This window comes from Bombina bombina, chromosome 6, assembly GCF_027579735.1.
Source record: "Bombina bombina isolate aBomBom1 chromosome 6, aBomBom1.pri, whole genome shotgun sequence".
Taxonomy (NCBI): Eukaryota; Metazoa; Chordata; class Amphibia; order Anura; family Bombinatoridae; genus Bombina; species Bombina bombina.
In genome coordinates, this window is record NC_069504.1 from 116,254,896 (window position 1) to 116,280,663 (window position 25,768).

Sequence of the window (25,768 nt, forward strand, 5' to 3'; positions counted from 1 at the left end):
TTTACTGGCATGTTATTCGTTTTTTGTGAGGTACTTTGGTGATAAATCTTTTTGGGCATGATCTTTTTCCATATGGCTAACGTATATTTCTGCATAGAAACCGTTATATCAGGTCTCCCACTGTTGTAATATGAGTGGGAGGGGCCTTTTTGTAGCGCCTTGTTGCGCAGTTAAAATTCTAGCACAGTCTTCCTGCTTTTTCCTCCTTGATCCAGGACGTCACCAGAGAGCTCAGGGGTCTTCAAAATTCATTTTTGAGGGAGGTAATCAGTCACAGCAGACCTGTGACAGTGTGTTTGACTGTGATAAAAGCGTTAAATCTTAATTTGATTATCCGTTTTTTGGGTATGAGGGGTTAATCATCCTTTTGCTAGTGGGTGCAATCCTCTGCTAATTTCATACATATTCTGTTAAAATTGTTTGTTATAACTGAATTAGTTCATTGTTATTTCAACTGTGTTTTTAAAAGCGCTACAGCGTTTTTTATCTTGCTGGTAAATTTATTGAAAGAATTTTCCAAGCTTGCTAGCTTCATTGCTAGTCTGTTTAAACATGTCTGATACAGATGAATCTACTTGTTCATTATGTTTAAAAGCCAATGTGGAGCCAAATAGAAATATGTGTACCAATTGTATTGATGTTACTTTAAATAAAAGTCAGTCTTTACTGGTAAAGAAATTATCACCAGACAACGAGGGGGAAGTTATGCCGCCTAACTCTCCTCACGTGTCAGTACCTTCGCCTCCCGCTCAGGAGGTGCGTGAGATTGTGGCGCCAAGTACATCAAGGCCCTTACAAATCACTTTGCATGATATGGCTAATGTTATGAAAGAAGTATTATCTAATTTGCCTGAGTTAAGAGGCAAGCGCGATAGCTATGGGTTAAGGACAGAGCGCGCCGATGACACGAGAGCCATGTCCGATACTGCGTCACAATTTGCAGAACATGAGGACGGAGAGCTTCATTCTGTGGGTGACGGATCTGATCCGGGGAGACCGGATTCAGAAATTTCAAATTTTAAATTTAAGCTTGAGAACCTCCGTGTATTGCTTGGGGAGGTGTTAGCGGCTCTGAATGATTGCGACACGGTTGCAATCCCGGAGAAATTATGTAGGTTGGATAAATACTTTGCGGTACCGGTGTGTACTGACGTTTTTCCTATACCTAAAAGGCTTACAGAGATTATTAACAAGGAGTGGGATAGACCCGGTGTGCCCTTTCCCCCCCCCCTCCGATATTTAGAAAAATGTTCCCAATAGACGCCACCACACGAGACTTATGGCAGACGGTCCCTAAGGTGGAGGGAGCAGTTTCTACTTTAGCCAAGCGTACCACTATCCCGGTGGAGGATAGTTGTGCTTTCTCAGATCCAATGGATAAAAAATTAGAAGGTTACCTTAAGAAAATGTTTGTTCAACAAGGTTTTATATTACAGCCCCTTGCATGCATTGCGCCCGTCACTGCTGCAGCGGCATTTTGGTTTGAGTCTCTGGAAGAGGCGATTCGCACAGCACCATTGGATGAGATTATGAACAAGCTTAAAGCACTTAAGCTAGCTAATGCATTTGTTTCTGATGCCGTTGTGCATTTAACCAAACTAACGGCTAAGAACTCCGGATTCGCCATCCAGGCGCGCAGAGCGCTATGGCTTAAATCCTGGTCAGCAGATGTGACTTCTAAATCTAAATTGCTTAATATTCCTTTCAAAGGGCAAACCTTATTCGGGCCCGGCTTGAAAAAAATTATTGCTGATATTACTGGAGGTAAGGGCCACACCCTTCCTCAGGACAGGGCCAAATCAAAGGCCAAACAGTCTAATTTTCGTGCCTTTCGTAATTTCAAGGCAGGAGCAGCATCAACTTCCTCCGCTCCAAAACAGGAAGGAACTGCTGCTCGTTACAGACAGGGTTGGAAGGGCAACCAGTCCTGGAACAAGGACAAGCAGGCCAGAAAACCTACTTCTGCCCCTAAGACAGCATGAAGAAAGGGCCCCCTATCCGGAAACGGATCTAGTGGGGGGCAGACTTTCTCTCTTCGCCCAGGCTTGGGCAAGAGATGTCCAGGATCCCTGGACGTTGGAGATCATATCTCAGGGATACCTTCTGGACTTCAAAACTTCTCCTCCACAAGGGAGATTTCATCCGTCAAGGTTATCAACAAACCTAATAAAGAAAGAGGCATTTCTATGATGTGTACAAGACCTCTTAGTAATGGGAGTGATTCACCCGGTTCCGCGGACGGAACAAGGGCAAGGTTTTTACTCAAATCTGTTTGTGGTTCCCAAAAAAGAGGGAACCTTCATGCCAATCTTGGACCTGAAGATCTTAAACAAATTCCTAAGGGTTCCATCGTTCAAAATGGAGACTATTCGAACCATCCTACCCATGATCCAAGAGGGTCAGTATATGACCACAGTGGACTTAAAGGATGCCTACCTTCACATACCGATTCACAAAGATCATTATCGGTACCTAAGGTTTGCCTTTCTAGACAGGCATTACCAGTTTGTAGCTCTTCCCTTCGGGTTAGCTACGGCCCCGAGAATTTTTACAAAGGTTCTGGGCTCGCTTCTGGCGGTACTAAGACCGCGAGGCATAGCGGTGGCTCCGTACCTAGACGACATTCTGATACAAGCGTCAAGTTTTCAAAATGCAAAGTCTCATACAGAGATAGTTCTAGCATTTCTGAGGTCGCATGGGTGGAAAGTGAACATGGAAAAGAGTTCTCTGTTACCACTCACAAGGGTTCCCTTTCTAGGGACTCTTATAGATTCTGTAGAGATGAAGATTTACCTGACGGAGTCCAGGTTATCAAAAATCCTAAATGCTTGCCGTGTCCTTCATTCCATTCCAAGCCCATCAGTAGCTCAGTGCATGGAAGTAATCGGCTTAATGGTCGCGGCAATGCACATAGTGCCATTTGCGCGCCTGCATCTCAGACCGCTGCAACTATGCATGCTAAGTCAGTGGAATGGGGATTACTCAGATCTGTCCCCTTTACTAAATCTGGACCAGGAGGCCAGAGATTCTCTTCTCTGGTGGTTGTCGAGGGTTCATCTGTCCAAAGGAATGACTTTTCGCAGACCAGATTGGACGATTGTAACAACAGATGCCAGCCTACTAGGCTGGGGCGCAGTCTGGAACTCCCTGAAGGCTCAGGGATCGTGGACTCAGGAGGAGAAACTCCTCCCAATAAACATTCTGGAATTAAGAGCAATATTCAATGCTCTTCTAGCTTGGCCTCAGTTAGCAACACTGAGGTTCATCAGATTTCAGTCGGACAACATCACGACTGTGGCTTACATCAATCATCAAGGGGGAACCAGGAGTTCCCTAGCGATGTTGGAAGTCTCGAAGATAATTCGCTGGGCAGAGTCTCACTCTTGTCACCTGTCAGCGATCTACATCCCAGGCGTGGAGAACTGGGAGGCGGACTTTCTAAGTCGCCAGACCTTTCATCCGGGGGAGTGGGAACTTCACCCGGAGGTATTTGCTCAACTGATTCTTCGTTGGGGCGAACCGGAGCTGGATCTCATGGCATCTCGCCAGAATGCCAAGCTTCCTTATTACGGATCCAGGTCCAGGGACCCGGGAGCGGTGCTGGTAGATGCACTAGCAGCCCCTTGGGTTTTCAACATGGCTTATGTGTTTCCACCATTTCCGTTGCTACCTCGACTGATTGCCAGGATCAAACAGGAGAGAGCATTGGTGATTCTGATAGCGCCTGCGTGGCGACGCAGGACCTGGTATGCAGACCTAGTGGACATGTCGTCCTGTCCACCATGGTCTCTGCCTCTTCAGGACCTTCTAATTCAGGGTCCTTTCAACCATCCAAGCCTAATTTCTCTGAGGCTGACTGCATGGAGATTGAACGCTTGATTCTATCAAAGCGTGGTTTTTTGGAGTCGGTTATTGATACATTAATACAGGCTCGGAAACCTGTTACCAGAAAAATTTACCATAAGATATGGCGTAAATATTTAAATTGGTGTGAATCCAAGAGTTACTCATGGAGTAAGGTTAGGATTCCTAGGATATTGGCTTTTCTACAAGAGGGTTTAGAAAAGGGTTTATCCGCTAGTTCATTAAAGGGACAGATTTCTGCTCTGTCTATTCTTTTGCACAAACGTCTGGCTGAGAATCCAGACGTCCAGGCTTTTTGTCAGGCTTTGGCTAGGATTAAGCCTGTGTTTAAAACTGTTGCTCCTCCGTGGAGCTTAAACTTGGTTCTTAAAGTTCTTCAAGGAGTTCCGTTTGAACCCCTTCATTCCATTGATATTAAACTTTTATCTTGGAAAGTTCTGTTTTTGATGGCTATTTCCTCAGCTCGAAGAGTCTCTGAGTTATCTGCCTTACATTAGTTCTGCGTACAAAACCTGGGTTTTTACCTAAGGTTGTTTCTAACAGGAATATCAATCAAGAGATTGTTGTTCCATCATTATGTCCTAATCCTTCTTCAAAGAAGGAACGTCTTTTGCATAATCTGGACGTAGTCCGTGCCCTGAAGTTCTACTTACAGGCAACTAAGGATTTTCGGCAAACTTCTTCTCTGTTTGTCGTTTATTCTGGTCAGAGGAGAGGTCAAAAGGCTTCGGCCACCTCTCTCTCTTTTTGGCTTCGTAGCATAATACGTTTAGCCTATGAGACTGCTGGACAGCAGCCTCCTGAAAGAATTACAGCTCATTCCACTAGAACTGTGGCTTCCACCTGGGCCTTTGAGAATGAGGCCTCTGTTGAACAGATTTGCAAGGCTGCAACTTGGTCTTCACTTCATACCTTTTCAAAATTTTACAAATTTGACACTTTTGCTTCTTCGGAGGCTGTTTTTGGGAGAAAGGTTCTACAGGCAGTGGTTCCTTCTGTTTAATGTTCCTGCCTTGTCCCTCCCATCATCCGTGTACTTTAGCTTTGGTATTGGTATCCCATAAGTAATGGATGACCCGTGGACTGAACACACTTAACAAGAGAAAACATAATTTATGCTTACCTGATAAATTTATTTCTCTTGTAGTGTGTTCAGTCCACGGCCCGCCCTGTCTTTTTTTGAGGCAGTTCTAAATTTTTAATTAAAACTCCAGTCACCACTGCACCCTTCCTTTCTCGTCTTGTTTCGGTCGAATGACTGGATATGACATGTGAGGGGAGGAGCTATATAGCAGCTCTGCTTGGGTGATCCTCTTGCAACTTCCTGTTGGGAAGGAGAATATATCCCATAAGTAATGGATGACCCGTGGACTGAACACACTACAAGAGAAATAAATTTATTCGTTAAACTGATTTGTGGGTGTGGTGAGGGGTGTATTTATAGGCATTTTGAGGTTTGGGAAACTTTGCCCCTCCTGGTAGGAATGTATATCCCATACGTCACTAGCTCATGGACTCTTGCTAATATGAAAGAAATTAATTTATCAGGTAAGTTCTTACATAAATTATGTTTTTTGGTAGCTATTTCCTCGACTCGTAGAGTTTCCGAGTTATCTGCCTTACAGTGTGATTCCCCTTATCTGATCTTCCATGCAGATAAGGTAGTTTTGCGTACCAAACCTGGGTTTTTACCTAAGGTGGTATCTAATAAGAATATCAATCAGGAGATTGTTGTTCCGTCATTGTGTCCTAATCCTTCTTCAAAGAAGGAACGTCTATTACACAATCTTGACGTGGTTCGTGCTTTAAAGTTTTATTTACAAGCTACTAAAGATTTTCGTCAAACATCTGCTTTGTTTGTTGTCTACTCTGGACAGAGTCTCCTAAAGGCCTAAAGGCTTCGGCAACTTCTCTTTCATTTTGGCTAAGAAGTATAATACGCTTAGCTTATGAGACTGCTGGCCAGCAGCCTCCTGAAAGGATTACAGCTCATTCTACTAGAGCTGTGGCTTCCACATGGGCTTTTAAAAATTAGGCTTCTGTTGAACAGATTTGCAAGGCGGCGACTTTTTCAAAGTTTTATAAATTTGATACTTTTGCTTCTTCGGAGGCTATTTTTGGGAGAAAGGTTTTACAGGCAGTGGTATCTTCCGTTTAAGTACCTGCCTTGTCCCTCCCTTCATCCGTGTTCTTTAGCTTTGGTATTGGTATCCCACAAGTAATGGATGATCCGTGGACTGGATACACCTTACAAGAGAAAACATAATTTATGCTTACCTGATAAATTTATTTCTCTTGTGGTGTATCCAGTCCACGGCCCGCCCTGTCATTTTAAGGCAGGTATATTTTATTTTTTAAAGTACAGTCACCACTGCACCCTATAGTTTCTCCTTTCTCTTGCTTGTCTTCGGTCGAATGACTGGAGGTGGCAGGAAGGGAAGGAGCTATATAGACAGCTCTGCTGTGGGTGATCCTCTTGCAGCTTCCTGTTGGGAAGGAGAATATCCCACAAGTAATGGATGATCCATGGACTGGATACACCACAAAAGAAATACATTTTTCAGGTAAGCATAAATTATGTTTTCCTCCCAGGGGCAGGTTTCTGCTCTCAAGATTATCTGTAGACCAGATAAAAAGATAGGCGTTCTTACACTATGTCTGGGACCTTTCTGACCTGGGAGTGATAGTTCCTGTTCCAATTCAGGAACAAGGTCTGGGATTTTACTCCAATCTGTTCGTGGTTCCCAAAAAAGAGGGAACTTTCAGACCTATTTTAGACCTCAAAAGTCTAAACAAGTTCCTCAGAGTACCGTCCTTCAAGATAGAAACTATTTGTTCCATTCTTCCCTTGGTTCAAGAGGGTCAATTCATGACAACAGTGGATTTAAAGGATGCGTACCTGCATGTTCCCATCCACAGTTTCAGATGTTTGATTTTCTAGACAACACTTCCAGTTTGTTGCTTTTCCATTCGGCTTTGCCACAGCTCCCAGAATTTTTTCAAAGGTCCTGGGATCTCTGTTGGCGGTGCACCGGTTGCGGGGTATTGCAGTGGCGCCTTATCTGGACGACATTCTGTTTCAGGCGCCATCTTTTCAACAAGCAAACTCCCACACAGAGATGTTGTTGTCTTTTCTGTGTTCTCACGGATGGAAGGTGAACTTGGGAAAGAGTTTCTTGATCCCAGCTACAAGGGTAGTGTTCTTGGGAACTATAATAGATTCTTTATCAATGAAGATATTGCTGACAGAGGTCAGAAAATCAAAGATCTTCGACTCTTGTCTGGCCCTTCAGTCCTCTCTGCGGCCGTCAGTGGCTCAATGTATGGAGGTGATCGGTCTGATGGTAGCTGCCATGGACATCATTCTGTTTGCCCGGTTCCATCTCAGACCTCTGTAGTTATGCATGCTCAGACAATGGAAGGGGGATTATGCGGATCTGTCCCCGCAATTACATTTGGATCTAGCGACAAGAGATCTCTTTCTTTGGTGGTTGTCTCAGGAACATCTCTCCCAGGGAACCTGCTTCTGCAGACCCACCTGGGTGATTGTGACAACGGACACCAGCCTGCTGTGATGGGGAGCAGTCTGGGGCTCACTAAAGGCTCAGGGACATGGACTTTGGAGGAGTCTGTTCTCCCCATAAACATCCTATAGCTGAGGGCAATCTTCAATGCTCTTCTTGCCTGGCCTCAGTTAGCTTCAGCCCGGTTTATCAGGTTCCAGTCGGACAACATAACTTCAGTGGCTTACATCAACCACCAGGGAGGAACACTGAGTTCCTTGGCCATGACAGAGGTAGCCAAAATTATTCAGTGGGCGGAGACCCACAGCTGCTGTCTATCTGCGATCCACATTCCAGGAGTGGACAATTGGGAAGCGGATTTTCTGAGCAGACAGACCTTTCACCCAGGGGAGTGGGAACTCTACCCGGAGGTGTTTTCCAACTTGATTCTCAAATGGAGACAGCCAGAGCTGGATCTCATGGCTTCTCAACAGAATGCCAAGCTCCAGAGGTATGAGTCGAGGTCAAGGGTTCCTCAGGCTGTACTGATAGATACTCTTGCGGTTCCTTGGAATTTCAGTCTAGTATACCTATTTCCTCCGTTCACTCTCCTTCCACTAGTCATTGCTCGAATCAAACAGGAGAGGGCATCGGTTATCCTCATTGCACCGACGTGGCCTTGCAGGATCTGGTATGCAGATCTAGTGGAGATGTCATCTCTTCCACCTTGGAGACTTCCACTTCAAGGGCCCTTCCTTCATCTTTTCTGAGTCGGTCATTGAGACCATGATTCCGGCTCCTAAGCCTGTTACCAGAAAGATTTACAATAAGATATGACGTAAATATCTGTATTGGTGTGAATCCAGAGGTTACTCTTGGAGTAGAGTTCAGATTCCTAGAATTTTGTCTTTTCTCCAGGATGGTCTGGAGAAGGGATTATCTGCTAGTACCTTGAAGGGTCAAATTTCTGCCTTATCTATATTGTCGCATAAACGTCTGGCGGACATGCCAGTTGTGCAATCCTTTTGTCAGGCCTTGGTCAGAATCAGGCCTGTGTTCAAACCTGTTACTCCTCCCTGGAGTCTTAACCTTGTTCTTAAAGTTCTTCAACAGGCTCCGTTTGAGCCTATGCATTCTTTAGATATTAAGATGTTATCTTGGAAAGTTTTGTTTCTTGTTGCAATTTCTTCTGCTCGTAGAGTCTCTGAGCTCTCGGCGTTGCAGTATGAATCCCCTTACCTTATTTTTCATTCGGATAAGGTAGTTCTGCGTACTAAGATAGGGTTCCTAAAGTGGTTTCGAATAGGAACATTAATCAAGAAATCGTTGTTCCTTCTTTGTGTCCTAACCCTTCTTCTCCTAAAGAGCGTCTGCTGCACAACCTAGATGTGTTGCGTGCGCTGAAATACTATTTGTAGGCGACTAAGGATTTCCGCCAGTCTTCTGCTTTGTTTGTTGTTTTCTCTGGGAAACGCAAGGGTCAGAAAGCTACGGCTACTTCTCTTTCTTTGTGGCTGAAGGGTATAATTCGCTTGGCCTATGAGACTGCTGGACAGCAGCCTCCTGAGAGCGTCACGGCTCATTCCACTATGGCTGTTTCTTCTTCCTGGGCATTCAAAAATGAAGCTTCTGTGGAACAGATTTGCAAGGCTGCAACTTGGTCCTCTCTTCACACTGTTTCCAAATTCTATAAATTTGATACTTTTGCCTCAGCTGAGGCTTCTTTTGGGAGAAAGGTTCTTCAAGCAGTGGTGCCTTCTGTTTAGGTTCCCTGTCTTGTCCCTCCCTTATCATCTGTGTCCTCTAGCTTGGGTATTGATTTCCAATAGTAATTAGAGATGATCCGTGGACTAACCGTGTCATTAGAAAGAAAACTAAATTTATGCTTACCTGATAAATGTTAAATTTCGTTTTTTCAGTATAGGTGACAGTCTATAGGTGACAGTTTCAACAGGCACAGTCAGTGATTTTTTAATGACAAAATAAAGATAATGGAGTTTCTTGCAAAAAATGTAATACACAGAAAAGGAAAATGGATTATTCAAAACACGTTAAAGAAGAGAACATTTTACAGTGTTCCTTTGGTAATCTATGGACTAAGCACAGATTAGCGTAGTTAGACAGATGAGATTTTGAAGTTCTATAATACTACCCTTAACCTGCTTTTCTTTTCATACACAGACCATCAACAGAAGCCAGGTGAATGAAGGTGGTCAGGCAGTTAAAGCAGAGAATGAAACAATGAAAATTGAAATAAAACTCCTTAAAGAACAATTAAAAGAAACGACTGAAGGTAAGAGATATGTTGGAACATCATTGTTGCTATAATTTATTTGTTACTTTATCTATATTAATGTTGGGTATATTGGAATGTCTTTAGAGTAAAAATATACCCAATTCTTGCAAAGAAATACAATGCTTACCGGCTTTACTTTTATGGCATTTTAAATTGCAGCATAACTAATGAAAGTACATTGCAATGTTTTTGTACTACATATAAATAGAATTTAATAGGGAATTCAGTTTTTAGTATTATAATCTCCCTTAATTATGTTTGCCTGATTATTTTTGTAACGAAACTTAAGGTATTAGAAATTCATATGAATCTGTTACAGAACTAGCTATTATTATTATAATTTATTTGTAGAGCGCTAACAGATTCTGCAATGATATAAACATAGGTATAATATTCAAAGGTAGCATTTATAAGAGACAACTGGGTGAAGGACTCTGCCAAGAGTTGCACTGTCGGAGATCACCTTAGATGAAGGTATTCTACAGGGCAGCTGGGCTCATAGGCTTACATGCTAAGGAGGTTCAGGGGAAATGTCAAAAGAGGTAAGGAACTGAGGTAAGGTTAGAGTATACTGTATGCATCCATGGTCAGTAGAGTCTTAAAGAGAGCTTATAACTTTAAAAGCTAGGGTAGAATCTTGTGGAGCGAGGCAGAGAGTTCCATAAGATAGGGGCCATTCTTGAGAAGCCCAGTAGACAGGGAATGAGAGAAGATAGTCATGAGCAGAGCAAAGGGAACAGGAGGGAGAGTATCTGGAGACGAGGTCAGAGATATAGAAGGGACCAGTGTTATTGAGCACCTTTAATGTTTGCGTCAGGATTTTGTGTTTTATTCTAGAGGCTAAAGGAAGCCAGTGATTATGGATTATAAAGGAGATAAACCAGCAGCCAGGGTAACCAGAGTGGATGGAGTTGCAATAGTCAAGGTGGGAAAATTATGAAAGAGTGGGTTAAAAACTTAGTTGTGTCTTGTGTGAGTGAAGTACCGAATTTTGGAAATGTTTCTCAGGTGGAAATAGCAGGAATGGGGTAATGATATTATTATCGAAGATGTGGTTCAAGATGTTGGAAAAAAGGTGGAAAAGAAGGTGCTCAGTTGTAGAGATATTTAGCTTAAGGTAGTAAGAGGACATCTAGTATGAAATATTAGTAAGGCATTTTGTTACACAAGTTAGCAAGGAAGGGTATAGGTCTTGTTTAGACAGGTAGATTTGGGTGTTATACTGATACCCATGGGGACTTTATTAAGGAACCTAACGATGAAGTATAAATTAAGAAGAGAAGGGGACTAAGAACAGAGCTTTGTAGTACCCCAACAGAAAGTGGTAAAGGGGCAGAGGATGGGCCAGAGAAGGATGCACTAAAGGCACAGTTAGACAAGTAAAAAGGGAGAACCAACAAAAAGGATGTGTTGCAAATGCCAGTGGATAGAAAGGTTTGGACGAAGAGAGGGTTGTCAAAGGCTGCAGAGAGATCGAGAAGGATTAGCAGAGAGAAATGGCCTTATGTTTTGCTGTAAGTAGGTCATTACTAATTGCAGTGTCTGTGGAGAATTGGTGGGCAAAATCCAGATTGCAAAGGATCTAGGAAGGAGTTTGATTTGAGGAAATGTCAGACATTATTCAAACCCTATTGCAAATCAGGTTTATTGTCAAAATTTACAAATTTTCAACTGTTTGCGATGAACAAATAAAACAAAAGCAATTGAAATAGCCCAGCACAACAATCCTTCAAGGGGTTTCCCCAAATTCAACTGAAATTGCAACTTTCTTTCATGTAATTAGCAAGAGTCCATGAGCTAGTGACGTATGGGATATACATTCCTACCAGGAGGGGCAAAGTTTCCCAAACCTCAAAATGCCTATAAATACACCCCTCACCACACCCACAATTCAGTTTTACAAACTTTGCCTCCGATGGAGGTGGTGAAGTAAGTTTGTGCTAGATTTTACGTTGATATGCGCTCCGCAGCAAGTTGGAGCCCGGTTTTCCTCTCAGCGTGCAGTGAATGTCAGAGGGATGTGAGGAGAGTATTGCCTATTTGAATGCAGTGATCTCCTTCTACGGGGTCTATTTCATAGGTTCTCTGTTATCGGTCGTAGAGATTCATCTCTTACCTCCCTTTTCAGATCGACGATATACTCTTATATATACCATTACCTCTGCTGATTCGTTGAGCACACTTTTGCTGTTATGACCTGCTGCAAATGGGATGCATAGCCAGACACCAGCTTCTGGCAGCGTTCCAATGCCCACTCCTCAGGAGCATTGGCCTCCAGTTCAGTAATATTCTTGGGATTGCATGCTGCAACTGCCTTCTTCAAATTCCACATGAGATTTTCTATGGGGTTCAAGTCGGGTGACTGTGATGACCACTGTAGAATCTTCCAGGACTACTTCTGCAAACAAGCCTTGGTGAAATTTGGGGTATGCTTGGGATCATTGTCCTGTTGGAAGGTCCAATGACGCCCAAGCTTCAGCTTCCTTACAGACAGCATGACGTTTTCTCCTAGGATTTCCTCCATCTTGCCTTCCACACACTGCAAGTTTCCAGTGCCAGAGGATGCAAAGTCACCCCAGAGTATCACCAAGCCACCACCATGCTTGACTGTAGGCCGAGTGTTCTTTTCAGTGTATGCTTCATTCTTCTTTCTCCAGGCATACCGCTGATCCATCAGGTTGAAAAGTTCCAGTTTTGTTTCATCGCTCCACAGAACAGAATCCCAAAGCTTTTGTGGCTTATTTATATGATTTTGAGCATATTGGAGCCAATTTTTCTTGTGCTTTTGGGTCAGTAGTGATGTACATCTTGGAGTTCTGGCTTGGAAACCTTCTGCGTTTAGTACATGCCTTACTGTGCAAACTGAAACCTCAGTTCCTGTTGCCCCCAAGTCTTGCTGCAGGTCTTTTGCAGTCACTCAAGGGTTTTTCTCAACCTGCCTTCTCAGAAATCTGGTTGCAGTCGTAGATAACTTAATTTTTCTGCCCCGTCCAGGAAGTGTAGCCACTGTACCTTTAACTTTGAACTTGCAAACTCTGCTTCCAACGGTGTTTCTACGAACATTCAGTGTCTTCACTATGTTTTTGTATACTGTTCCTTGTTTGTGAAAGGTGATGATCTCTTCTCTTAACTTTTTGGACCATTCTTTTGACTTAGTCATATTTCTAACATGCAGTCAAACGTGACACTCAATTAACCCCTAGATAGTCAGGTATTTCATATGTTCTAGCTTAAGCGCACCTGGTGCATCTAATGAAGCCCTTGATTTGTTGCATCAGGTGTGCTTGAGACAACACCTGTTTTGCATATTTGTGTAGTTGTGAGGGATTCTCTTCAGGGGGTTGAATAATTTTGAGACTGCAGAATTCATTCAAGTTGCATTTTCAGTAGAATTTGGGGAAACCACTTGAAGCATTTGTTGTGTTGAACTATTTCAATTTATTTTGTTTGATTTGTTCATTGCAAACAGCTGAACATCTGTAAATTTTGACAATAAACCTGATTTGCAATGGAGGGTGAATAATTTTGATCACAACTGTATATACTAGCGTTTATTTAAATTTTTAAGCAAAGAGGAGTAAGGCTATGTGGGTGTTAGATGCTTGCAAACAGTTGTGGTTGCTGGAGATTGACAGTGTGTTAAGAGATCATTTAATTTCTGATGGAATCTATTTTGTTGTTGAGGTGTTAGTGTGGCAGATTACCTGCCTACATAAATCATCTTTTCTCCAACATAGGTGTGTCCGGTCCACGGCGTCATCCTTACTTGTGGGATATTCTCCTCCCCAACAGGAAATGGCAAAGAGCCTAGCAAAGCTGGTCACATGATCCCTCCTAGGCTCCGCCTTCCCCAGTCATTCTCTTTGCCGTTGTACAGGCAACATCTCCATGGAGATGGCTTAGAGTTTTTTAGTGTTTAACTGTAGTTTTTATTATTCAATCAAGAGTTTGTTATTTTAAAATAGTGCTGGTATGTACTATTTACTCTGAAACAGAAAAGAGATGAAGATTTCTGTTTGTAAGAGGAAAATGATTTTAGCAACCGTTACTAAAATCGATGGCTGTTTCCACACAGGACTGTTGAGAGGAATTAACTTCAGTTGGGGGAAACAGGGAGCAGACTTTTGCTGCTTGAGGTATGACACATTTCTAACAAGACGATGTAATGCTGGAAGCTGTCATTTTCCCTATGGGATCCGGTAAGCCATTTTTATTACATGAAGAGAAAAAAGGGCTTCACAAGGGCTTTTAAGACTGTAGACATTTTCTGGGCTAAAACGATTTATATATAAGCATATTTTATACTCCATAGCCTTGAGGAATTATTTTAATCTTGGGAACTATGTAAAATAACCGTCAGGCACTGTATTGGACACCTTATTCTCTAGGGGCTTTCCCTAATCATAGGCAGAGTCTCATTTTCGCGCCTCTATTGCGCACTTGTTTTTGGGAAGCATGACATGCAGATGCATGTGTGAGGAGCTCTGATACATAGAAAAGACTTTCTGAAGGCGTCATTTGGTATCGTATTCCCCTTTGGGCTTGGTTGGGTCTCAGCAAAGCAGATACCAGGGACTGTAAAGGGGTTAAATATAAAAACGGCTGCGGTTCCGTTATTTTAAGGGTTAAAGCTTCCAAAATTGGTGTGCAATACTTTTAAGGCTTTAAGACACTGTGGTGAAATTTTGGTGAATTTTGAACAATTCCTTCATACTCTTTCGCATATGCAGTAATAAAGTGTGTTCAGTTTAAAATTTAAAGTGACAGTAACGGTTTTATTTTAAAACGTTTTTTGTACTTTGTTATCAAGTTTATGCCTGTTTAACATGTCTGAACTACCAGATAGACTGTGTTCTGTATGTGGGGAAGCCAAGGTTCCTTCTCATTTAAATAGATGTGATTTATGTGACACAAAATTTAGAGAAAATGATGCCCAAGATGATTCCTCAAGTGAGGGGAGTAAGCATGGTACTGCATCATCCCCTCCTTCGTCTACACCAGTCTTGCCCACACAGGAGGCCCCTAGTACATCTAGTGCGCCAATACTCCTTACTATGCAACAATTAACGGCTGTAATGGATAATTCTATCAAAAACATTTTAGCCAAAATGCCCACTTATCAGCGAAAGCGCGACTGCTCTGTTTTAGAAAATACTGAAGAGCATGAGGACGCTGATGATATTGGTTCTGAAGTGCCCCTACACCAGTCTGAGGGGGCCAGGGAGGTTTTGTCTGAGGGAGAAATTTCAGATTCAGGGAAAATTTCTCAACAAGCTGAACCTGATGTGATTACATTTAAATTTAAATTGGAACATCTCCGCGCTCTGCTTAAGGAGGTGTTATCTACTCTGGATGATTGTGAGAATTTGGTCATTCCAGAGAAATTATGTAAAATGGACAAGTTCCTAGAGGTCCCGGGGCCCCCCGAAGCTTTTCCTATACCCAAGCGGGTGGCGGACATTGTAAATAAAGAATGGGAAAGGCCCGGTATACCTTTCGTCCCTCCCCCCATATTTAAGAAATTGTTTCCTATGGTCGACCCCAGAAAGGACTTATGGCAGACAGTCCCCAAGGTCGAGGGGGCGGTTTCTACTCTAAACAAACGCACCACTATCCCCATAGAAGATAGTTGTGCTTTCAAAGATCCTATGGATAAAAAATTAGAGGGTTTGCTTAAAAAGATGTTTGTTCAGCAAGGTTACCTTCTACAACCAATTTCATGCATTGTTCCTGTCACTACAGCAGCGTGTTTCTGGTTCGATGAACTAGAAAAGGCGCTCAATAATAATTCTTCTTCTTATGAGGAGATTATGGACAGAATTCATGCTCTCAAATTGGCTAATTCTTTCACCCTAGACGCCACTTTGCAATTGGCTAGGTTAGCGGCGAAAAATTCTGGTTTTGCTATTGTGGCGCGCAGAGCGCTTTGGCTAAAATCTTGGTCAGCGGATGCGTCTTCCAAGAACAAATTGCTTAACATTCCTTTCAAGGGGAAAACGCTGTTTGGCCCTGACTTGAAAGAGATTATCTCTGATATCACTGGGGGCAAGGGCCACGCCCTTCCTCAGGATAGGTCTTTCAAAGCCAAAAATAAACCTAATTTTCGTCCCTTTCGCAGAAACGGACCAGCCCCAAGTGCTACGTCCTCTAAGCAAGAGGGTAATACTTCTCAAGCCAAGCCAGCCTGGAGGCCAATGCAAGGCTGGAACAAAGGAAAGCAGGCCAAGAAACCTGCCACTGCTACCAAGACAGCATGAGATGTTGGCCCCCGATCCGGGACCGGATCTGGTGGGGGGCAGACTCTCTTTCTTCGCTCAGGCTTGGGCAAGAGATGTTCTGCATCCTTGGGCACTAGAAATAGTCTCCCAAGGTTATCTTCTGGAATTCAAGGGGCTTCCCCCAAGGGGGAGGTTCCACAGGTCTCAATTGTCTTCAGACCTCATAAAAAAACAGGCATTCTTACATTGTGTAGAAGACCTGTTAAAAATGGGAGTGATTCATCCTGTTCCATAAGGAGAACAAGGGATGGGGTTCTACTCCAATCTGTTCGTAGTTCCCAAAAAAGAGGGACCATTCAGACCAATCTTAGATCTCAAGATCCTAAACAAGTTTCTCAAGGTTCCATCGTTCAAAATGGAAACCATTCGAACAATTCTTCCTTCCATCCAGGAAGGTCAATTCATGACCACGGTGGATTTAAAGGATGCGTATCTACATATTCCTATCCACAAGGAACATCATCGGTTCCTAAGGTTCGCATTCCTGGACAAGCATTACCAGTTTGTGGCACTTCCGTTCGGATTAGCCACTGCTCCAAGAATTTTCACAAAGGTACTAGGGTCCCTTCTAGCGGTGCTAAGACCAAGGGGCATTGCAGTAGTACCTTACTTGGACGACATTCTGATTCAAGCGTCGTCCCTTCCACAAGCAAAGGCTCACACGGACATTGTCCTGGCCTTTCTCAGATCTCACGGGTGGAAAGTGAACGTAGAAAAAAGTTCGCTATCTCCGTCAACAAGGGTTCCCTTCTTGGGAACAATAATAGACTCCTTAGAAATGAGGATTTTTCTGACAGAGGCCAGAAAATCAAAACTTCTAAACTCTTGTCAAATACTTCATTCTGTTCCTCTTCCTTCCATAGCGCAGTGCATGGAAGTAATAGGTTTGATGGTAGCGGCAATGGACATAGTTCCTTTTGCGCGAATTCATCTAAGACCATTACAACTGTGCATGCTCAGTCAGTGGAATGGGGACTATACAGACTTGTCTCCGACGATACAAGTAGATCAGAGGACCAGAGATTCACTCCGTTGGTGGCTGTCCCTGGACAACCTGTCACAGGGGATGAGCTTCCGCAGACCAGAGTGGGTCATTGTCACGACCGACGCCAGTCTGGTGGGCTGGGGCGCGGTCTGGGGACCCCTGAAAGCTCAGGGTCTTTGGTCTCGGGAAGAATCTCTTCTCCCGATAAATATTCTGGAACTGAGAGCGATATTCAATGCTCTCAAGGCTTGGCCTCAGCTAGCAAAGGCCAAGTTCATACGGTTTCAATCAGACAACATGACGACTGTTGCGTACATCAACCATCAGGGGGGAACAAGGAGTTCCCTGGCGATGGAAGAAGTGACCAAAATCATTCAATGGGCGGAGACTCACTCCTGCCACTTGTCTGCAATCCACATCCCAGGAGTGGAAAATTGGGAAGCGGATTTTCTGAGTCGTCAGACATTTCATCCGGGGGAGTGGGAACTCCATCCGGAAATCTTTGCCCAAATTACTCAATTGTGGGGCATTCCAGACATGGATCTGATGGCCTCTCGTCAGAACTTCAAGGTTCCTTGCTACGGGTCCAGATCCAGGGATCCCAAGGCGACTCTAGTAGATGCACTAGTAGCACCTTGGACCTTCAAACTAGCTTATGTATTCCCGCCGTTTCCTCTCATCCCCAGGCTGGTAGCCAGGATCAATCAGGAGAGGGCATCGGTGATCTTGATAGCTCCTGCATGGCCACGCAGGACTTGGTATGCAGACCTGGTGAATATGTCATCGGCTCCACCATGGAAGCTACCTTTGAGACGAGACCTTCTTGTTCAAGGTCCGTTCGAACATCCGAATCTGGTCTCACTCCAACTGACTGCTTGGAGATTGAACGCTTGATCTTATCAAAGCGAGGGTTCTCAGATTCTGTCATTGATACTCTTGTTCAGGCCAGAAAGCCTGTAACTAGAAAAATCTACCACAAAATATGGAAAAAATATATCTGTTGGTGTGAATCTAAAGGATTCCCTTGGGACAAGGTAAAAATTCCTAAGATTCTATCCTTTCTTCAAGAAGGTTTGGAGAAAGGATTATCTGCAAGTTCTTTGAAGGGACAGATTTCTGCCTTGTCTGTGTTACTTCACAAAAAGCTGGCAGCTGTGCCAGATGTTCAAGCCTTTGTTCAGGCTCTGGTTAGAATCAAGCCTGTTTACAAACATTTGACTCCTCCTTGGAGTCTCAATTTAGTTCTTTCAGTTCTTCAGGGGGTTCCGTTTGAACCCTTACATTCCGTTGATATTAAGTTATTATCTTGGTTGCAATTTCTTCTGCTAGAAGAGTTTCAGAATTATCTGCTCTGCAGTGTTCTCCTCCTTATCTGGTGTTCCATGCAGATAAGGTGGTTTTACGTACTAAACCTGGTTTTCTTCCGAAAGTTGTTTCTAACAAAAACATTAACCAGGAGATATTCGTGCCTTCTTTGTGTCCGAATCCAGTTTCAAAGAAGGAACGTTTGTTGCACAATTTGGATGTAGTTCGTGCTCTAAAATTCTATTTAGATGCTACAAAGGATTTTAGACAAACATCTTCTTTGTTTGTTGTTTATTCTGGTAAAAGGAGAGGTCAAAAAGCAACTTCTACCTCTCTCTCTTTTTGGATTAAAAGCATCATCAGATTGGCTTACGAGACTGCCGGACGGCAGCCTCCTGAAAGAATCACAGCTCATTCTACTAGGGCTGTGGCTTCCACATGGGCCTTCAAGAACGAGGCTTCTGTTGATCAGATATGTAAGGCAGCGACTTGGTCTTCACTGCACACTTTTACTAAATTTTACAAATTTGATACTTTTGCTTCTTCTGAGGCTATTTTTGGGAGAAAGGTTTTGCAAGCCGTGGTGCCTTCCATCTAGGTGACCTGATTTGCTCCCTCCCTTCATCCGTGTCCTAAAGCTTTGGTATTGGTTCCCACAAGTAAGGATGACGCCGTGGACCGGACACACCTATGTTGGAAAAAACAGAATTTATGTTTACCTGATAAATTACTTTCTCCAACGGTGTGTCCGGTCCACGGCCCGCCCTGGTTTTTTAATCAGGTCTGATAATTTATTTTCTTTAACTACAGTCACCACGGTATCATATGATTTCTCCTATGCAAATATTCCTCCTTTACGTCGGTCGAATGACCGGGGAAGGCGGAGCCTAGGAGGGATCATGTGACCAGCTTTGCTGGGCTCTTTGCCATTTCCTGTTGGGGAGGAGAATATCCCACAAGTAAGGATGACGCCGTGGACCGGACACACCGTTGGAGAAAGTAATTTATCAGGTAAACATAAATTCTGTTTTTCAGTGTCTGTTTTTCCTTTCCCACATTACTTTAACCCTTTTGGTTGCCAGAGTAATGTCATTTGTAGACAATTTTTTCTGCGTTTTGTACTTTATATTTTTAATATGCTGGAATAAATATTTTCTTTTAATTCACTGCTGTGCTGCTGGATATTGTTCTACTTCGTAATGTCATTTGTTAGGTGATGTGTTCTATGCGTGTCTTATAGCTAGAGGGTAAAAATAATGACAAATATGAAACCCCCCAGTTTAAAAAGAATGTTTAAATATTTCAGTATATTTGCAGTACCCGACTACGTCTCAATGTCACCCGGTTGGCAACATTTTCTGGGTAAAAACAATGGATGAGATATGTATTTGCAGTATTGAGAGTTTCTTTGACGGGGTGCAGGGAGGAATGAGAGATTTTAGGAATATTTGGAGCTCAGGAGAGCAAAGTGAGATGACTGTATGAGAGATGGGCCATTGAATGTTTCAGGTGGTGTTAGGGGAGGAGTAAATTCATTATATAGTTTAATATAGACAGGCAGTAGCAAAAAGGAACATGAAGATATATGGAGTATTTTTACAATAGAGAATCAGTGAAACACATGGAACATGAACATTTATTTTAACTCGGGATGTGCATTCTCATCCTTTGTTAGTATCCAAATGTAAAAGAATCAGCTGCTTGCAGCATTCAACTCTTTTCAGAGACAGATTTCTTATGAAAGTGCAGCACACAGATTTGCACATATCTTAGTGTGTTTCACAAGAAGAAATCCGGCTCCGAAAAAAGCTGAATGCTGAAACTAGCCTCCTTCTGCATTCAGATCCTAACGAAAGATCCAAATGCACATCCCTAATTAAAACAGTACTTGTCCTTTGTTCAATCCTTGTTGAATTCATGTATAATTCTTATTGCCTTACTTATAAAATGCTCCTTAAAGGGATATAAAGGTCTAAAATGAAATGTTCATAAGTGTATTTCAGTTTGAAATACATGCATTTTTGCAATATATTTCACTAAATAATTTCTTCTAGTAAAAGTAATGACTGTTTTCTGTGGCATACGCATAGATAAATATACATATTGGTTTTACAATACGTAAAAATTATTAATTTCTGTAACTATTTTCACTTATTATTATTTACTAGTCCTAAAGCCCGTATATATGTCCATTTTCTCCTACATTGGTGTGTCCAGTCCACGGCTTCATCCTTACTTGTGGGAATATTCTCTTCCCTAACAGGAAATGGCAAAGAGAACACAGCAAAAGCTGCCCATATAGCCCCCCCTCTGGCTCCGCCCCCCAGTCATTCTCTTTGCCGCTCTGAACAAGTAGCATCTCCACGGGGATGGTAAAGAGTATGTGGTGTTAGTTGTAGTTTTTTATTCTTCTATCAAGAGTTTGTTATTTAAAATAGTGCCGGTTTGTACTATTTACTCTAAAATAGAAAGTGATGAAGAGTTCTGTTTAAAGAGGAGTACGATTTTAGCAGCAGTAACTAAAATCAATTGCTCTTCCCACGCAGGACTGTTGAGCCCAGAGAACTTCAATTGGGGGGAACAGTTTGCAGACTTTTCTGCTCAAGGTATGACTAGTCCATTTTCTAACAAGACATAGTAATGCTAGAAGACTGTCATTTTCCCTTTTTGGGATCGGTAAGCCATTTTCTTAGACTCATAACAGAATGAAGGCTTATTAATGGGCTATATACTGGTTGACACTATTGTGGGCTAAATCGATTGATTTATACAATATTTATATGTCTTTTGGAGTGTTTTGGAACTTGAAAACACTTTGGGAACGTTTTTTTTTAATCGCCTGGCAGTCGTTTAGACACCTATTCTAGTCAGGAAGGGCATTTCACTCTAGTATGCAGAGGGAGGAGGCCTCATTTTCGCGCCTTAATTGCGCAGTTACTTCTGGAAGCAGTGCATGCAGCTTCATGTGAGAGGGCCCGGTGGCCATAAAAAACGATTCTGGAAGGCTTATTTCTGTGGCGAATATCCCCTAAGGAAAGGTGAAGCCGCAGCAAAGGCTGTGGCTGGGACTGTAGTGGGTTTAAGCTGGTAAATTGATCAAATAGCTCCGGTTTGCTCATTTAAGGGGTTACAAACTTGAAATTTGGTGTGCAATACTTTCAAAGCATTAAGACACTAGGGTGCAAATTTGGTAAGGATCGGATATTTCCTTCATAGTTTTTCACACATTCAGAAATAAAGTGTGCTCTGTTTAACATTTAAAGAGACAGTAACGGTTCTGTTTAAAAACGGTTTTATTGCATTAATAGCCTGTATAAGCCTGTCTGTACCTTCAGATAGAACATGTTCTGTATGTATGGAGGCCAAGGTGGTTCCCCCTTTAAATGTATGTGAGAATTGTGCCATGGCGTCCAAACAAAGTAAGGACAGTACTGTCACATTTAATAAGGTTGCCCAAGATGATTCCTCAAATGAAGGTAGTGGGGGTAGTTCACCATCCTCTCCTTCTGTGTCAACACCAGTTATGCCCGCGCAGGCGACACCTAGTACATCTAGCGCGCCAATGCTTGTTACTATGCAACAATTAACGGCAGTAATGGATAATTCTATAGCTAATATTTTATCCAAAATGCCAGCATTTCAAAGAAAGCGTGATTGCTCAGTTTTAAATACAGCGGATGAGCAAGGGTGCGCTGCCGATAATTTATCTGTCATACCCTCACACCAGTCAGAATTGGCAGTGAGGGAGGGTCTGTCGGAGGGAGAAATTTCTGATTCAGGAAAAGTTTCTCAACAGGCAGAACCTGATATTGTGACGTTTAAATTTAAGTTAGAACATCTCCGCGCCCTGCTTAAGGAGGTGCTAACTACTCTGGACGATTGTGACTCTTTGGTCATTCCAGAAAAATTGTGCAAAATGGACAAATTCCTAGAGGTCCCTGTGCACCCTGATGCCTTTCCGATACCCAAAAGGGTGGCGGACATAGTGACTAAGGAGTGGGAGAAACCAGGCATACCTTTTGTCCCACCTCCTATATTTAAGAAAATGTTCCCCATTGTCGACCCAAGGAGGGACGCATGGCAAACAGTCCCTAAGGTTGAGGGGGCAGTTTCTACATTGGCCAAACGCACGACTATTCCCATTGAGGACAGTTGTGCTTTCAAAGATCCTATGGATAAAAAATTGGAGGGTTTGCTTAAAAAGATATTTGTTGGGGGCGGAGCCAACCGCTGCTGGGACCAGACGTGCCTTTATGCAGCTCCTGATTATAGGAGCACTTATTTAAAATTTTCCTATATATTTGCACCCTGGAGCTATTATTTTTTGTATGCTGACGACCTCAGATATATGCCTAATACTAACTATGATGTTGGAACACATCCTTTCTTTGGACATGTCGGCACTAAGCATCAATAAGTGAGGGGAAGCCATGCGGTGCTACCGCCATCTTTAATTTGTGTATTCCTCTCACATTTACAAATCAGCCTGACTGGCCAGTGATCACCAGCTATACTGCTGAAAATGGAGGAGTCCTACGCTGACATAAGAGTTTGCCTGATAGAAATGGATCACCGCATGACGAGCCATTTTGACTGTCTGACTAATATCATTAGATGCGGCTCAGAACCTAATGTGGCGTCTGCAGAAATAATGGTGAAGCAGGAGGAGTCTCAATCTCATACACCGTCATTGTTGGCGCTAGCCGCCTCACAGCAGAAGGTTGCTCCAGCACTGTTAAGCCAGAATCCGGTTACCTTTTCACCTTTCATCTGGCGTGGAATGAGGGAAGCTCCATACTCAGTAGAAGTTGTAGGTCTGCAGTTGCCAGATACTAGATCACTTGCGTCTATCAGCAGCCTTACTGGAGTCACTCCGTCAGCAGTAAAACCCTACACAGAGACGCTCCACATGCATAAATGGGCCATCGTGATATCCCTCTGGAGTCCATATCTTCTGGTCCACGAAGGGCACATTTTGGCTGGCAAAGCTCTATTCCCTATAGACTGGTCGCTTGGACTATTTGAGAAGGCAAACTATTGCAATTCTTATGTGGTATGTGGCATAGGCTGAAGAGGGGAAACTACACTTCTCTCGTACATGCTACCTGAGAAAGTGGATAAACTTTACGTATCTTTAATTGACTTTTTGGTTACTTCCCTGCCCCATGAATAGACATATATTAATGATGCATGATCAAAATGTCTGATGCGTTGTCTACCATGATACTAGTCTTGTGACTCTTTAACCAGCATAGTTCTACCGGAGAAATGTCTCTAGTTTATAGTTTCAATCTTATGTTTGGTATATATTCTGTTAGACTCGTAGTCCCCTTTCATCCACTTACTGCGTTTTTATTTTCTAATGCTACATCTAAAATGTCAGATTGCACATGTTTATTTACACAGGCAGGTACATCAGGAGACAGCACAGTGATGTTTAGTTTTAGTTTTAAATCTGATGTGGAGCAATAGCGCCGGTATAAAACTGGATATCTAAGCTGACTGCCCTTCTGGGATAATAATGTTGTGTCACTTGTCTAGTTCATGGTCGCTAATACTTGTTTATCACATACCCTGCCAGCAGTTTCTATCTACACAGTTAACGCTAATTTTTATACATCTTATTTTAGCTCCTGGATTTAACATGATCAGGACTATAGCATCTATATAACCCCAAATGCAATTGTTTAAAGTGCAGTGGAGATTCATATAGAATCTGACTGAGCAGAACAGTACTGAGATTTTATATTAACTATGAAGCTCTAAATCACTGAATGGGATCTCTATTAGTTTCACCCCTACCACCTTTCTAATGGTTGTAATGTTGGTAGATCTTTATATACTATATGCATATCATATTTCAAGGTAACTATCCCCCTATTTAATTTATTCCACAGACCTACCTCCCCTAGACATCCTATAGACCTACCTAGATCTACATTTTACATAAAGCATTGCTGGAGATATCTAATGGAAGTTGGATTCCTACTATTATTCTGTGGATGCTCTTATTTCTCCCATAAGTAACAGATATGATCTACTATAATAGATTCGCTGACCCTGAGTGTCTCTACATTTGGGCAGATATGACACAATATTAGCGTCCCTAACCAGGTCATAGATATTTAGTCGTCTATCAAGAGACACCCCTACTTTTGTTTATATAACTATATATTTTGGAAGCTAGGCGTATTAAGAGACATTTAACTAGGGATCTAAAATTAAACAAATAACCCTGATCAGGCATTTATGCTTAACTCCCCCTGAAGCCAATGTACGGTACTTTGCATACCTTAGAAGAACCGGAGTGGGCTAGTCTTTCCTCATCTATTTATTGAACGATTTGGAGACATGTAAAGTTTGGTTGTCTGATGGTCCCTACCTTATTTTACAGTTTGAGACTTAATTGAAAGTACACTTTGGGGTCTGTTGGGAGCTTAGTTCTCTGCTTTCTATTGTGTTTGTTTCGAATGATGTTAGACCATATGTTCTCTTTTCTCCCTCCCCCCTTGTAGAGCTTAACCTTTTATATGTATGCCAGTCATCTAAGTATGTCTCTGTTAGTGTTTTGGGCACTCATATAACTCCTTGCAGGATCCACCTTTAGCTAGACATGTACGGATGCCGCCCTCAGTCTAATTTACATAGCTCACCTCAGGAGGACTATTTACACTACACTCCAACTATTTCTCTTCTCAGTAATTAGTGGGGTGGCACCCTTAACTGTTATATCTAAATTGAAATAGCCTTCCCTATTAGGTTTGATTGTTGCATAATTTCTGTTGCGCACTAATCCTTTAGAGGGTAAAGTCCCACCATATGCACACAGTTGAACTAGACCCCATAACTTGAGGTATGAAATCACCAAGTTGGAATTGGAACCCTGTTTCTTATGTTGATCTGTTTATAGGCGGTGTATCACATTGTTGGGCTGTGTCAACTGGGAGGACACGGCTCGGCATGTCGGATAAATTGGAGACTTCAGTTAAGATGTATATACAGTCAATACTATTTTATCTACGCAGGGTTTGTTATATTTCTCCATTTCTATGCTATGTCTTTTTAGTGCCCCATGGGTTTCGCATCACATTATCTTATGTTTGTTTTTACTAGGTTTATATATTATAATCTTTCCTTAATAGAGCTAGCCCAGATATAATGGGCCTCAATGTCAATATATGTTTGCCTTTACTTAGCTTGTATATCTAACTTCCATATATTAACTACTCAATACTAATTTTAGCTTTAAGTTGTACAAAGCTGTTACTCTGAGTGAAGTGCTGTGATCCCCATATACCAGGAGTCGTTAACTTTTATAAGACAGTTTATAATAGTTCACACTTATTTATAGTTAACATTACCACCCTATATCTCTGTTCACTCAAATGTTCTCATACGTGGAAGTACTTAGAGAGTTGTTCAGGAAAAGCCAAATGGTTTATAGTTGCTTCTTAATAGTCTTGTCCCCTCATATACGTATTATCACGTAGCTTACTATGATACTGTGATCCAGATTATCACTTCTACCAGGTGGAAC

General features: G+C 42.4%; 1 pseudogene; it reads left to right on the plus strand.

Moving 5' to 3' along the window:
• LOC128662691 (uncharacterized) overlaps nucleotides 1-25,768 on the plus strand; it is a 456,713-nt pseudogene that overhangs the window by 411,813 nt on the left and 19,132 nt on the right.